Raw genomic sequence first — 15,651 nt, 5'->3', positions numbered from 1 at the left:
CTATGAGTCTATTTTTAAATTTCTTGTATGATTGGGCACAGATATGTCCCTGTCATGACTTCTGAATGCTACAGAGATCATAGAAAGTTACTTAAATACAGGTTTTCTATCCCCGGGGCCAAGTTCATATATAAGCTCCTTAAATGTGAGATCTTTTGTTGTGGATGGTTACTATCTATTTTATATAGATTGTCTTCTTTTAGTGTATCATAAATTTAGCTTAAAGCTTTCTTAACAAAAACAATAACTTTTTATCATCAAAATATACGCAGAGCGAGTTTTCAACATTCACCCCTCTGTTCCAAATTTTTCTCCCTCCCCTAGACAGCAAGCAATCCAATATATGTTAAACATGTGCAATTCTTCTAGCCATATTTCCACATTTATCAGGTTGCATAAGAAAAATCAGATCAAAAAGGGGGGAAATGAGAAAGCAACAAAAGCTATAGCTTAAAACTTTCAAAGATGCCTTGCTTGGCGGTCCCCTCTCCACCCCAACTCCATTAAAATGCTTCAATGTTCTTTCTTTTTTTGCACATTTCTCACTGGTCTCTCTCTGCCCACTTCACAGTCTCTGGGGGGAAAAAGGAAAAGAAAGAAAACATTCATAATTGGCCCCTTCCTAAAGCAGAGTGGTTCATTCTGAGCCAGAGGCGGGATTTGAACCCAAGCCTTTTTTTGTAGTACCACCCTGAGGAAACCGAGGTCCAGTGAGTTTTGCCCAAGGTCACAAGGGGGTCACAGAAGCAGTGCCAGGCTCGACATTCAGTCCTCCGGGGCCACTCCCTTGGCACTCTCCCTGACGTCCTTCCCCCGCGAGAGCCAGAAGTCTGGCTCGGGCTCCGGCCGCAGCCCCTCCAAGCAACAGGGTCCGGGAAAAGCGCCCCGAGAAGCTCGCGCTTCCGAGCCTTCTCGAAGGGCAGAGCCACAGGCCCAGTGACAGGGCCGGGGCCCGCGGGCGATGCCCCGGAGGGCGGCACTGCCCACGCCAGCGGGGCAGCCGGAGGACGCCTCCTTGAGGGCCGGCAGCGAAGCTCCGAGGGGGCCGCTTTGTCCCCGGACCCGCCCCGGCTGCCGCAGCAGCTCGTTCCCACTTGGCGCTCCTCCCTCCTCGCCCCCGCCCCTTCCCCTCCTGGCACCCCGCCGCACTGCTGCCGCCGCTCGCTAGCTGGCAGCGGACGGACGCTGGGGCCACCGCGCTGTCCCCAGCTCCTGCAGCCTCCGCCTCGGCTGGGAGGGGCCCAGCTGTCTGGGGACTGGAAGGGGGGGTCCTCTGGTCACGAGGGCCAGAGCCAGCTGTTACCTGCGGGTGGGGTGGGGGAGAACTGCGAGGGGGGAGGGGAGGCGCCCGCAGCAGCTCGGACAGCTCTGCTACAGTCACTGCAGCCCCGGCTGCCACAGCAGCCCGCCGCCGCCGCCGCCGCCGAACCCGGAGCCGGAGCGAGCCCGAGAGAGCGCGAGCGCCCGCCAGGTGAGCTGGGGGCACGGCCGCGGCCGGCCTCCGTGCACAGCATCTCTCAGGGGCGGCTACCTGCCGGGCACCGGCAGCTAGGGGCTCCTGCCGGCTTACGGCGCCGGGAGCCCGGGCGGGCCCTCTCCCCGGGGTTCTCCTCCTCCACCCCCGCCTCTCCCACTCTGCTTCGGGTCCTGAGCCCGGATCACGATCGGACTGCCGGGGCTGGATGTCTGGGGATGCGTTCCCGTTAGACCCCAGAGGGAGAGAGACCCGCCAAGGAGGGGTCCTGGGCCCTCCTTCCACCCCGCTGCCCCTCCTTTCCCCCTCCTCCCCCTCCTTTCTTTCCAAGGTACAGTTTCCCAAGTTGCATCCTTGCGGGTGCGGGGGCCAAGGCTGTGTGCGCGTGCCGTCCATCCTGCCCTGGTGGTCCTCCCGCATCCCTCCTGCCCTCCTCGCCCGCCCCTCGGTCCTTCCGGGGGGTTGAGGGGAGAGTGGCTCCTCTCGTGCACCCCCGTGTTCGGCCTTGCAGAAACAAGCGGTCCAGCCGCCCCCTTCCCCCTTCCCGAGAGTTCCTGTACCTGTCTGGAGGATTCTAACATGGCTGCCTAGTGTCGCCTTCCAGACCTCCTGCCCGTGCGGCCGGCCAGCCTGCCGCACCTCTGCGCCCCATTAGCGGAGCCCCCCCTGGAGTGGCTTTAATGAGCCCGGGGCCATACCCGCCCCAGGCCCCAGCCGCCCCCACGCCAGCCCCCTAGCCGTGGGTACGGCAGCGACCGTTCCTTCCCCTTCGATTCACCTTGGGGGGCGACGCGGACTGGGGGCGCCTCGAAGGGCCGGCCCTGGGCCCTGTTGCATGTATGGAGGCTCCTTCCCTGCCCCTTCTTTGCATCTGAGATTCCCGAGGCAGTCTGGGAGCCGCCCCTGCTCCCTCGGAGGGGCCATGTTCGCAATCTTTCGGAAGAAAAAGTTTTATGTTTCATGATTTAGAAAATGTGGGAGCAATAGCTTTGGAGCCGGGGAGAGCACCAGTCGCACCAGTGTGCCTTTACTGCTCTTTTTGCTCCCTGGCCGAGCCGACTTGGGGGGCTTGAGCAGCATCCTGCAGTGTTCTTAGATTTTCTGCTTTAAACCCGAGCCTCACAACTGACTAAGGGAGATCTTTGTGCCTTACATTTGCTGCTGTGAACATGGTGTCTGCCTGTGCCTTCTCCTGCCCAGATGATGCAGCATTTTGGGAAGAAATCTGTCTTAACAATTCAAAATGGCAGCATGCTAAATCACTTGAGGTTTTTGTTTTGTTTTGCTTTGTTTTTTAAAGAGAAAAGCCCTGTTCACCATCAATATATTTCCCATAGGGTATTAAGCTTCTGATGGAAAGCTCAACAGCTACCCAGTGAAATTCTGGCCCGATTCAGTCAGAGATTGCTTCTAGTAATGAGCCCCGGATTTTAGGAGGGGAATAGGTTTGAGGTAGGCTGTTAAAAGTGTATGTAGCCCAGAGGATAGAGTGTTGAATGTGGAAATTCAAATCTTGCCTCTCCTAGAAAGTCCCTAAACCATTTTCACTCAATTCTTTTCACTTGTAAGATAGGATAATAATAGCCCCTACTTCTCTCAGCCTCTGTTTCTTCATCTGGAAAAGGGGGCTAATAATATCACCCACCTCACAGGGCTGATTTGAGGAGCAAATGAAATAGCACGTGCTTAGAGAAAGATAAAGGATCATTATTGTTATTAGGACTTAGCTACTCTGATTTCCCCCTCCCCCCCTTTCCAAAGCACTCATCCTCCACTGAGGAGGAATTTAGAACTGGAAGGTCTAATCGTGGTAGAGCTCATTGAATCATTTTCCAGATAATGAAATCGAGCTTCAAAGAGTGGAAATGATTTGCCAAAAGTACCAGAGCAACTATGGAACAGCGTCAGAACTGGAACTCAGATCTTAGACTTGGAGGCCAGTGTTGATTCTGCTCCACAGCGAGCCTCCCTGTGAGAAGTGGGAGCTTTTTGTGGAAGGGTGCTCTGGGATTTGATTGACCTGATGTTCAGCTTCTTTGAGTGAATAAAAAGTCCATAGTTTGCTGGCCTGCTGAAGAATAACTTTGATCTTAATTTGAATACCATCCCTTCTAAAATTTCTTCCCCTCTCTCTTTGCCTTGTCTATTTTGTTTCATCTATTTTGACTCGCCCTTTAGACTATAAGCACTTGGATGACAGGGATGTTTTTGTTTGCCTGGCACAGAGTAAATGCTTGATAATATTGATTGATTTGGGATCAGATGCTTATTTGTTCATCTGCTTTTTTTTTTTTTTTTTTTTTTTTTAACAAACACCAAGTTTGGCCTCTTTGATCAGGTAAGAGCTATCTTTTAGGTTGGACAGTATATAATCATTCAACAAATATTTTTCAAATACCCAACAGGTACCAGGAATTGGAACAAGATTAATAGGAAGCAGTTCTGGCCCTCAAGAACCTTATATTCCTATACTTTAACATATTTAACACGTATTGGTCAACCTGCCATCTGGGGGAGGGAGTGGGGGAACAAGGGGAAAAGTGGGAACAGAAGGTTTTGCAAGGGTCAATGCTGAAAAATTACCCATGCATATGTTCTGTCAATAAAAAGCTATAATAATTTAAAAAATAATCTTATGTTCCTTGACATGTAAAGATAGAGAAGTTGGTATTGTAGCCATCGGGAGCCACAAAAGTTCTTGAGCTGGGGAGTGACACAGTTAGCTCTGTGATTAGCACATAGGCCTCTTTGAATACAGATAGGGTAGTTATAGTCATGTATCATTGGATCACTTGGTAGTGGTTTTCCTCATGGAAGACGGATTAAGGTATCCTATTAAATAGTTCAACTCAACATTTATTAAAGCTATTATCGATTACAGTAGATGCCAGATTCTCTGTTAGGCAATGGGGAGCCAAAGACAAAAGAGAAACAGTTACTGCCTTCCAGGAGCTTACCTTAAATTGGAGCATCCACACAATTTAAGTAGATGCAGAGAGAGAGCACAAAGGCTATGGGGGTCAATTAAATTAAACAGGCATTTCTTCGATGCCTCCTGTGCTCCAGACACCGGCCTAGGGACACTGCCTTGATTTTCTATTTGCCTCCCCAGTTCTTGGCAGTTTGGGGGACAGAAGGCCTAAAGGTGATACAGAGGCAGAGCCTCCCTTCAAGGGGCTTCTATTCTACCCCATAAACTTATGTAAAGTGTTTACTTAGCAGAGGGAAACTGAGAGAGACAGCAAGGTGTGTTTGAGCCTTCTCTGACCCATCCTAGCTAAAGGTTAAGTTCTTGGTCTACCAGGAAGTTCTCCCCTAGTCAGAGAGGAGTCTTGTGGAGAGGGGGCTTCCCCACACTAATAAATTAGAGAAAGAAGAGAGAGACAGAGGGGAGAGAGGTAGGAACAGAGAGAGAGAGAGAGAGAGAGAGAGAGAGAGAGAGAGAGATACAGACAGACAGACCGAGCAGAAAGACAAAGAGGAGAGAAAAAGAGAGACATAGAAGAGAAAGACAGAGATTAGAAGGAAGGGGGAGAGAGAAAGAGATAGAGGAAGGAGGAGAGAGAGAGACAGAGGGGAGAGAGGTGGGAACAGAGAGAGAGAGATACAGACAGACGGACTGAGGAGAGAGACAAAGACGAAAAAAAAAGAGAGACAGAGAAGAGAAAGACAGAGATTAGAAGGAAGGGGGAGAGAGAAAGAGATAGTGGAAGGAGGAGAGAGAGAAAGACAGACAGAGAGAGAGAGAGAAACAGAGACAGAGACAGAGACAGACAAAAACAGAGAGAGACAGAGAGAGAGAGAGACAGAGACAGAGACTGAGACAGAGACTGAGACAGAGAAGAAGAGAGGAAGAAAGGGAGAAAGACCCAACAACATAGAGACAGAGACAGACAGAAACAGAAAGAGATGGCAGAGACAGAGAGGAGGAAGGGAGGGAAGGAGAGAGAAAGAAAGAGATCCAAAGGCACAGAGACAGACAGAGATAACAGGTAGCCAGAAACCAGGGGATCAGATCCTTATAAAAAATACTATTTCTTTATCTTAAATTTTGGATAATTTGAGTAATGTTTGGAATGCCTCCTTGTCTCAGCTCCCTGCCTAAAATCTTTGTGCCTCCTTCTGAACACAGCTCAGGGAGCTTACTGAGCCTTCCATCTACTTCCCCCTGGAAATGATATTCTTTAGCACTGTTACTATCTGCAAGTATGTTGCATGTTCCTTCCTGAAGAATTTAAGGTCCTTGAAGGCAGAGCTGGTTTGCTTTTTTGTCTCCGTGTCAGTGCCAATAGCATAATAGCTGACACCTAGTAGGAGTTTTAAAATGTCTAAATTAAATTATATTTTAGGATTTTTTTGAACAGAGTTTAATTTTTCATCTACACATTCAAGAAAGCCTTTATTAACCATGCACTATGTTCAGGTACTGTACCAATGCCTGCCCTCAAGGGGCTTACTTTTTATTGGTAGAAAACAACAGATGTACATAAAAGTTAATACAATTGAATACAAAGTAAATGCAACGTCATTTTGGTAGTGCAGAGGAGCCAAGGAAACTCACAACCAGAGAAACCATAGGAAGTCTCCTGAAGGAGACGGCCCTGAGCTGAACCTTTTAGGAAGCTAGGGAATCTAAAATATCCGTCTCTGTCATAGCCTTTGGAGAGGGAAGAAGGGACATTTTGAAATTTCATTTTTTAAAAATAAATAGAGGTTGTAGTATTTTTGACAAAGATCTTTTTCTGAGAAACTAAAGGGAGTCACAATAGCCTATCTATTCCCTTAAGGCAAACTAAAAGTAAAAAAAAATACCATAAATAACCAAAAACAATACATACCATAAATAAGCCAAACCCAAAGCCAGTAGGTTTTTGAAGCAGCCTTGGTGAGGAGAGTGATTGATTCTTTTTCGGGTGAGCCTGAATTTTTCATGCCTAATTTGAGTTGAATGGTTTACAAGTTGCCACAGGAAAGTTTAAACTGGGGCTAAGACTCACGAGAAAGCAGAACAGGGGACACATTTCTGTCTGGATGTTCTTTGTGCTTCTGGAAGATGGCATTTGGATGGGCAGGAAGCATAATAATGAGAGAGGGACATCGGGAAAGAGACACTGAGATGAAAAGAATGATAGATGGGAGAGCTTGGGCCTGATGGACTTGAACTTTTTGATGAAGGAAGATTTGAACTCCTTGGTTGTAAGGGCTGGGGTCTGAGTGAATGTGGAGGAAGTGAGGTCTCAAAGGAGGTGATACTGGAGTCATGAAAGTTGAGTTGATGTTAGTCCAGCTGGGACTTAATAAAGGAGGTCGGACCTAAAAAAGCCCTTACTTGAAGGTCTGCAGTAGCAGGAGTCCACTTTGGGACAACTTTTGAGATTTTAAGGTAAATTTTACATTTAAATGTATCCTTCTGCATTTTCCTCCCATCGGTCCTCGGTTTGCCCTTTGGGGCCAAGAAGGAACTGTTTTCCAAGGAATAGCCCATGGGATGGTTGATCAAAGCTGTCATGTTCACACTTCTCTTCCCCAGGTGGAACATCCCCATTCTGAGAAGCCAGCACTGCATGTGGGTTTAAAGATCTTGGAGCTAGAGCCGAAGGACCTCAAAGTCCATCTAGTCTAGTGCCTTGATACGGCCCTTCACCATCTCGATTGCTTTCTCTATGTGTCCTACGGTCTGTCAACATCTTGTCCAAAAGGCGGTGCCCATAGCTAATGTGAGGTGGGGACAGTCAAGGGATGAAAAGTAGGATTTCTGGGTAGTGGCCCGGGGCAGGTTGGGGAGCATCCCTGCTCGGTGATGGGAATGTCTTCATTGGTTCCATGGGTCTGAACTAGAGTGCAGGAAGCACATAATGTGGGAGATCCTGATGTAGCAATTGGTGGGATTGTCAAAAGACTTTCATGGTGGCAGGGAGAGCAATATCAAAGAAATGGGTCATAACATTCAGGGCATCAAAACCCTTTAACTCTTTGGAAAACTTTCCCAGGGATTACTCACATCTTAGCATTAAGATGAGATTGAATTCTATCTAGTAACTAGTAAGTTGTTTAAGTATTCATATAGCACTTTAATTTTTTGCAAAATAATTAAATGAATTTCTCATTTGATAATCCTGTGAGATGGGTGCTATCATTATCCCCATTTTGCAGATGAGGAACTGAGGCACACAGTGCTCAGGGTCACACAGCTTGGAAACATTTGAGGCCGTCTCTGAACTCAGATCTTCCCATTTCCAAGTCCGATACTCTATGCACTACGTCCCCTGCACAGTTATCTGGTATAAACAGGTCTAAGTAACTGGTCAGCTGCCTTGGCCAGTAATCATACTGGTGTCCAGAAAAGGAATTAATGAAATAATTAAAGAAATGAACATTACAATACTAGTTTGACTCTTTCTAGTACTGAAATCAAATGGCTGCTTCGCTCTCCATCTTTTGTACTTTTCTTATTTTGTGTATTTAGGTACTTTACTAATCTAACATAATGGCTGAAGATTGGCTATGTTTCAGAATACTGGAACCACCACAGATGTACTTAGGAGCCTTCTAGATAAACATTGGCAACATGGAAATGCCAGCTTGCTTATGGATCGTTAGATGATTTCTACCTTGAATATAGATCATAACAAAATCTCTCAAGAACATATGAACACTTTGTCCCTTTTTCCTTTTTTTAAAAGTAATATTCTGAAATTAAAATCATGGCGTCCATAATAAAATGACACAATTTACTCACTGATATTTCAATAGGAAAAATACAATAGAGAAAATCAGTTTTTCTTTGGATGTAAGTTGGCACCCTTTCATCTTAAGAAGAACTTGAGACATGGAGCAGTGAATTACCCATTGTCACATGGGTACGAGGTGGAAGTCCCGTGCTCTCTCTATGGTTCTTTCTTCTCCGAATGCTATATTTCCAATCCTTCGGTTTTTATTTAAAAAATTCCAGAGACAGACTTGTTTTGCTTGACTCATTTGAAAGAACCATTGGCATTTCCACTAAGCTGAAAATGGCAAATTACACTAGAAGAAAAACTAGTTTTCTCTATAGTATTTTTCCTAGCGAAATATCAGTAAGTTATGTCATTTTATTATGGAGTCTTAAATTTAATTAAATTTAATAAATAATATAAATAAATTTAATTAAATTTAAATTAAAACCTGGAAGGGTATGGAATATGCTGGAGGAGTCAAGGGCAGTGGGAAGTTATAGGAAAGCAGATTTCAAGTCAATGTAAGAAAAATCTTCAAAACTATTAGAATTGACCCAAAGACAAAAGGGAGTATGTGGGAAGTCTTCCCCGTCACTGGAGGTCTTCAGACATAAGTTGAGTGGCCCCTTGACAGGTAAGCTGCAGAGGGGAATCCTGGTCTGGTGCAGGGTGACTTCCCAAGTCTGATTTTCTACCATTCTGTGAAATATAACAATATATCCTGGAGTGAAGTCTTTTAGGGTTGGCACTAACCAATGGAGTTTGCAAGCCCTCTGTACAGATGGTCTCAGAGAGCTGTCCCAGCCAGAAGAATCTGTCACCTCGAGCTCAGCCTGATGCTCTACTCCATCATTTAGCAGACCAGTTCTTGGTCTTTTGCTGGTGCATCCCTGAGGGCCTTGCAGTTCGCTGGAACCTGTTAGGGAGTATGAATTCCCCTTTTGTGAGCCAGGCTCACCTACACACCCAAGATTTTTGTCTCCTCATTACTGCTCCAATTTTCTCAAAGCAAGGTTTTCTTCCCCCCTTTATTTGTGTGCCCAATGTAGTGCCTGGAACACAGCAGATGGTTAATAAATGCTTGTTCCCTGTAGTAGAATTTGGTGAAAGGATAAATAAATTATCATTGCCAGGGCATCTGTCTAGATGCCAGGAAGACCTTGCTGATGAGAGTTCTCCCAAAGCAGAGCATAGGACTTGGAAATGGGAAGATCTACCATACAGGGAGGTAGTGGTCATCCATCCCTAGAGGCTGGCTGACCCTTCGTCTGGTCTGTCATGGGAGGAACTGTTTTTGTTTGGCACCTGTGGTGCCGAGATCCTGTCCCACTCTGAAGTGCTGTGATTCTACGATGTGTCACTCATTGCCTTGGTCCCAGGGGGCTCAGAGAGAACATGTAGCCATGTCAACCATCAAATCCTCCCCTCGGGGTGACTCAGTAGCATTAATTTTGTAGTTGAAGAACTCTTCCAAGTTTCTTCCCTAGGCATTCCCCCACATTTTGCCGTACCCCAACAATTTCAGGTAACAAAGGGACAGACCCTTGTGACAGATCAGCTAGCCTTTGGGAGAAACTCATTGCATTTGAGAATTCTGACTCTACTAATCTTCAAATGAACAGCCCAAGGCGTGTGTTACAGGCAATGACTATTTGTAGCCATAGGAAATTGATAATGGGGTACCAGGTGTCTACTGTTCTCGGGCCGGTGCTCCCAAGGGAATCATTTCTGGCAGCTTGTGTTCCACTGGGACACCTCTGACGGGGAGGACCCTAGGGACAGGCTAGGTTACTCTCCCTGCCTACTTCTTTTTTTTGCTCAGCCTGACAAACCAGCAGAACGGGTAGGGGTTCAGGGGCGATCTCACTCTTTTACACATGAACGTATTATATAGATAGAATGAGGCGCTGGACTTGGGAAGAGCTGAGTTCAAATCCAGCCTCAGACACTGACTAGCTGTGTGTGATCCTGTTTACCTCAGTTTCCTCATCCATAAAAATGAACTGGAGAAGGAAAGAGCAACCCCCTTCAGTGTCTCTTCCAAGAAAACCCCTTGTGGGGTCTCAGAAAGGATGGAACAACAAAGGCTTGCCTAAAGTCTAACAGAGTGAATGACAGAGCTGGGATTCACACCTGGGTCATCTGGCTTTAAATTCTGGTCTCTTCTAATTGTACCGTCTCCCCACGGGGCTATATTTCTCAGTTCTCCTTTTTATTTGAAGAATTTCACTGGCCCAAATTTAATTTACTCTTTTCTCAGTTCCCCTTTTTATTTAAAGAATTTCACCGGTCCAAATTTAATTTACTCATTTACATTTCAAGGAAAAATCCAATAGGAAATCAGCTCCTTGTTGGGTTGAGGCTCATTGCACTGACAGTTCTGCAGAGTGCCAGTCACTCTGGCAAGTGAATCAGTGATTTTTTTGGATGGTTTTTGGGGGTGGGAAAGGAGTGGAGAAGCAGCCCGGATAATTGTTGCATTTACTTTCACAAGAAAAAGCATTTCACCCCAGGATTCCGAGAGCTAATTAATAATTGTAAACTCTCGTTGGAATGAACCTTTCCATGCTACCCTGAACGAAATCACGTCCTTAATAAAGGAGATGATGACTAATGAGGAAAGTTTCTAGAAGTTTCCCTGAGAGAGACGCAGGCCATTCTGTAGGAGAGCAGCCATTAATAGCCCCCAGTGATGGAGGGTGCATTCATCCAGTTCTGTAAACACTGCCTGAACCTGAACACAAAGACCTTTTTTTTCTGACCTAGCTTCCTCCCTCCTTGTCTAGACATTCTAGGAGCTGTTTCCTAGTTACATATGACCAGCATTTCACCCCCCCCAAATGGGTTCATGTTAGCCTCCTTTCAGTAGCCCACAGAGTGACTATTGAGGGATTAAACTCCTTACGGCTGGACCACATTAGGGGACAATTCACATCTTTCCTCTCTGAGGAGCCACGAGTGTCCATGGTACTCATTGGAAATTCAGTGTTGATGTGATGAAAAGGGTCAGCGGAGAACTCAGCTTAAATGGATCGGCCGGTCTTGGTTCTGGAGAGCAGACGTGGGGGAGGTGGGGACCGGGACGCATAATGGGGCACATGAGGTCCTGTGGTCTCCTGGCTTTGCTTAAAGGCTGAGACGTGAGTGGGATTCGGGAGTCCCTGATGAGCATCCCTCAGAGAGTCCTGCCATGGAGATGAAAGGTTTCCTCAATTAAGCCGTTTAAGGCAAATTCTACCGAGGGAAAGGAAGGCAGACCTCAGAGAATCATGGGCTTAGAACCAGTTAGGACTCAGAGGCCATTTGGTCCGGCCTTCTCAGGTAGCTGATGAGAGATCTGGGTGATTAGTAGCTGACTCGGGATTCAAACACGTGATCTTTAATTGTAAATCTAATGCTGTTTCCCTCACCCACCTCCTGGAGAGACCTTGCACCTGGGACACCATCTTAAGATAATGATGGAAGGTAGATTCAGATCCCAAGACACTGTGAAGCTGCGTTGTTGAGCCCACACGGCCCGGGGGAGATGATGGAGAGAGGAAGCAGGATCCTCTTGGGCTATGGCCCCAGAGGCAGCTACTTTTTAAAACTCATTTTTGCTGACTAGGTAATAGTTATTTTATCTACTAACAGAATATAGGTGCTGTTATGCATAGCATCCTATGCAGGATGTTGGAATACCATACATTCTGTATAAGAATACAGGTAGCATTCATTCTCTAAATTATAGCATCCTGGGTCAAAGCACCCATTGTCCCATCCTAGGTATGGCTCTGTTGGATGATTTTTCTTTTCTTTTCTTTTTTTTTGCTGAGACAATTGGGGTTAAGGGACTTGCCTAGAGTCGCACAGCCAGGAAGTGTTAAGTGCTGAGGCCAGATTTGAACTCAGGTCCTCCTGACTTCAGGGCTGGTGCTCTATCCACTATACCAATTAGCTGTCCTGGGTTCTTCTTTTTGATGAGGAAAAGTTCTGTGGAGAAAGGGACACTGGGAAAGGTCTGTGATGTAAGAAATGAAAGCTATTACTTCATATTTTAAAAGTTAAGATAATACTGTAACAAGAAAGATCCAGGAGAACTGACATATCCCTGAAAAGGACACTGTCAACCAGTATGCATTTTTGAAACACCTGCTGTATACAAGGCACTGTGTTAGAAGCCAGGGATAAAAAGGCAAAAATAAACCAGACCTCATCCTCAAGGAGCTTACGTTCTAATGAAAAAGATCTCATTTGCATGTATAAGTATAGCCAGAATCATACAGCATGAAGCCAAGGGAGACTGGGGAGGGACGCTAGCTTTCTCGTGAAATGTTTCATTTCAAGCTAGAATTGGAGCTGCATTTTGAAGAAAATCAGGGATTCCAAGAGGTAGATTCTAGGCTTGAGGTAGAGCCATTGCAAAGGGTGATTTGTACCCCTGAAGAAAGGTGAGCACAGTTACATCACAGATTGTTGGGAGGGGAGCTGTCCAGGTTCCCGTCTGGTGCGAGAGCTCACTCAGAGCCCGTGGGTTCAGAACAACAATTCCATTAATAAAAGCATTCAATAACCCCTAAAAAGGAGCCCAAGCTAGTTAAAAACAACAGCAACAGTAACAGTAACAGCAACAGCAACAGCCACAGCAACAGCAACAGCAACAGCAACAGCAACCCCACTCTATGAAGGTAGATAGCAGGGCAAAAGTCTTAGGTAAGGAGATTAAGAAGCAATATGCTACTACATTTAACATATACTTTAACGTATTTAACATATATGGGACTACCTGCCATTAGGGGAGGGGGTGAGAGGAAGGAGGGGAAAAGTTGGAACAGAAGGCTTTGCAAGGGTCAATGCTGAAAAATTACCCATGCATATGTCTTGTAAATAAGAAGCTATAATTAAAAAGAAGAAGCAATATTCAAGAAAGTTCCCTCCAGTCTCAAGAGCCTCTTTGCTAAAGTCTTAAAATGGTTTCCTACATTCTCCTTTCCCAAATCATACTCTCTAGGTCCCAGATCTATTGACCACTAAGTCAAATTCCCCCCAGGTCTGCTGGGACAATACTTTCTGCCTCACAACGGCCCTTGGTGATTGGGTGAATTCAAGCTTTCCTGGTTCCATTGGTGCCCTGGCTCACAAACAGAGAAGGGGATGCAAAGATTGGAAAAGTCTGTTCTATAATCATGCTAGTAACTGCCACTGCCACAGTATCTGTTTGTGACAGGAGAGAGAACCATAGTTCTTCCATGAAAGATGAAGATATATTCGTTTAATAGCCTTTCCTTTGAGCCTACCCCCCATCTGTCTTTCAGTATTTCCTCCCTTTCTTCTGATTGCATGTAACCTTTATAAATAATGTCTGCCTGAAAGCCTCAGCCACATGGTGATTGGCTCCATAAAGACCAAGGGCATTAAACAAATAAATATTTTCTTATTGACATTTTCATCCTCCCCGTGCCTGGAATGAACTTTTCCCCGACTTCCGATTTTTCATATTTCTATGTTCAAAGCCACAGTTCAGGTACCACGTCCCACGTGAGGCCTTTTCTGTCCCCTTCCCCTCACCCTCCTTATTCTTAATACTCAATAATTCTTGAAATTATTAAGTATTTGCCTATCAGTGTCCCTAATGTAAGACTTTGTGGAAGATGGGGCCCCTGAGTTGACCTAGAAGGAAGAGAGGTATTTCATCAGACAAAGAGGACAATTTTTTTTTTAACAAAGTAGGTGTTTAATAAGTCAACCAACAAGCATTTATTAAGAGCCTACTGGATGCTAGGCTAACTGCTGAGGATATAAAATCAAAAATAAATCAGACCCTTCCCTCAAGGAATTCTGTTTGTGGAATTGAATTCATGGTCATCATTTTTCCTTTTTGCCATTTTTGCCACCATGATGGGTAGAAGGAGGAATTCCAGAATCGCTTTAATTTGCATTTGTCTAGTTATTAGTGACGCTGTGATTGTTAGTTTAAGCACTCCATGGCACCCACCTGGTGGTCCCCTATTGGTCTAAGTAGTATAATTTTATTATCTGGCAAGACTCCAAACTGGTGTTTAGGAGTAAGGTCCCTGGGGGCAAAACCCCCATACCGGTAACAGATTGTGTAGCTGGGTAATCAGACCAGAAGGAATTATAGAGCAAGTAAATGAGGCGTGGATAATGTTCTTTATATATTAGAACATATTTTATTGCAAATAATCTTGAATATGAGCAAATGATTGTCCATGAATGTGCTCCTGTGGGGTACACCTGGTAACCCTGCAGACTGTAAACTGTCTGTGTCTCTTCATCCTACATGATTCTTGGCCATGTCTTATGGTCATCCAGAGAATCGGGAGTGACTTTAGGGATCATCCAGTCCCCCTCTGCTTTTACATGTGAGGAAACTGTGGCTCCCTCGGGTTATAACTGATCTGTCCAAGGTCCCATAGCTAGCAAGCAGCAAAGCCAGCATTTCTACCCAGATCCTTAGATTTGGAGGGCTGCTTTTTCCACTATGCTCTCCTGTCTATAAATTCCACATAGAGACTCCACCCAGAATGGTGAAGACCTTGGGATCAAGAGGGTTCCAAAGCTCTAATCACCCTGTACTTCCATTATATCCCTTTCTACCATCACACGACTGGTCCGTCTTGTTTATTCATGCAGCTTTTTGACCAATATCTTCTATATTATTTATTTTTGTTATGTAAAGTTAGGTTCATAATTCCATTCATTAAGCATTATTAAACGCCTTGGAATTTTGTGGGTTTCAGCCAATCATGAGACTTTTTTGCAATATCTTGTATGTTGATCTATTTTTGTTATGTAAAAGTTGGTTCATAATTCCATTCATTAAGCATTTATTAAATGACTGGAACGTAAGAGGGATTAATAAATGCTTTGCTGACTTACTGATTTCCTCCTGTAACCAGGGTATTGCACTGAGCTTTTGGGGTACAATTATAGCCACGAAACCCACCCCCCCCCATTCATAGTACTTGATTTCTTCTGGGAGATGCAGTGTATAGGGAGATCAATGTAATTCGAAGCAAAATGTAAGAGACCAAAGGAGGGATCTAGAGAATAAATATACATCCTCCAGCAAGACTTTGTGGAAAATGGGCCCCTGAGTTGACCTAGAAGGAAGAGAGAGATTTCATCAGACAAAGCTGGAGAAGGGAGGACATTCTAAGCATGGTAGGGATGACCCAAGAGACTTAGAAGAGAGGAGGGTGGAGAGGAATGATGAAATCAAGAAAGAATGAATTTTCCAAATTAGCTAACACATAAAATCCATGAAAGGCAATCATAATAATGATAATGTAGTGCTTAGGGAGTCCCTTAAGGTTTGTGAAACACTTTGCATGTGATCTCATTTGATTCTAACTACAGCCTTTTCAGAGGAATGTTTTTCTTGCTCCCATCTTGCAGATGAGGAAGCTGAGGGAGGGAGAGGTTAAGAGGGGTCACACAGTTAGTAAAGTGTCTACCTTG

At 45.3% G+C, this 15,651-nt stretch overlaps 1 protein-coding gene across 1 annotated transcript in view; it reads left to right on the top strand.

Annotated features, from left to right (window-relative positions):
* Nucleotides 1-1,361: 1,361 nt before the first annotated feature.
* Nucleotides 1,362-15,651, top strand: part of SCRN1 (secernin 1) — a 59,937-nt gene continuing 45,647 nt past the window's right edge. The window contains exon 1 of the mRNA XM_052000941.1: nucleotides 1,362-1,471. The gene's annotated coding sequence lies outside the window, so the exon portion shown is untranslated. The remainder of the gene's footprint in view (nucleotides 1,472-15,651) is intronic.

The sequence above is a fragment of the Antechinus flavipes genome, chromosome 5, assembly GCF_016432865.1.
Source record: "Antechinus flavipes isolate AdamAnt ecotype Samford, QLD, Australia chromosome 5, AdamAnt_v2, whole genome shotgun sequence".
Lineage (NCBI taxonomy): Eukaryota > Metazoa > Chordata > Mammalia > Dasyuromorphia > Dasyuridae > Antechinus > Antechinus flavipes.
Note: the sequence above shows the minus strand (reverse complement) of the source record. Positions and strands in the feature narration are given on the sequence as shown.